The sequence below is a fragment of the Haliaeetus leucocephalus genome, unplaced genomic scaffold (genome assembly GCF_000737465.1).
Source record: "Haliaeetus leucocephalus isolate CR32 unplaced genomic scaffold, Haliaeetus_leucocephalus-4.0 Scaffold398, whole genome shotgun sequence".
NCBI lineage: Eukaryota > Metazoa > Chordata > Aves > Accipitriformes > Accipitridae > Haliaeetus > Haliaeetus leucocephalus.
The window spans coordinates 870-1,359 of NW_010972834.1; the positions used below are offsets into that span (position 1 = coordinate 870).

The window sequence follows — 490 nt, forward strand, 5'->3', positions numbered from 1 at the left end:
TAATAATTTCACGAGTAAAAGCCCACTTGAGGTTTTTAATTAATTGGGGGGCAGTGTATTGTATTTTGGCGATTTAATTTATTCCCTCGCCGAGCAGCTTTGGCTCTGGGGAGAATAATTGTAGCTCCTGGTTTGGTTTTGGGTTAATTTTGCAGGAAAAAGGTTAATGTGGAGCAGGGTAGTTCCGTTGCGGTGTTGTTGGGTGCCAGTTTGAGCTATTTTGGGATTTTAAATGGATTTTTTGGGGTGCGTTGGCCCCAATTTTGACCCCGATTTTCTCAGGGTTGGTTAATTCTGAATTTTTATGCCTTTCGTTAACAAAAAAAAGTCAATTAGAGGGGGGGATTTGGGTGCTATTTGGAACCAGTTTTGGGGTTAAAATTGATATTTTTATTTTAGGAGAGTTAGTCACAATTTTGACGCCAATTTCATCAGGAGCTGGTTAATCAGAATTTTTCTGCTTTTTATTAATAAGTAAATTGGGGGGGGG

The 490-nt window shown here is 39.2% G+C and overlaps 1 protein-coding gene across 1 annotated transcript in view; it reads left to right on the forward strand.

Annotated features, from left to right (window-relative positions):
• Positions 1-490, forward strand: part of CHD8 (chromodomain helicase DNA binding protein 8) — a gene marked incomplete at its 3' end in the record, with an annotated part of 16,342 nt that overhangs the window by 622 nt on the left and 15,230 nt on the right. The gene's annotated exons all lie outside the window — the stretch shown is intronic.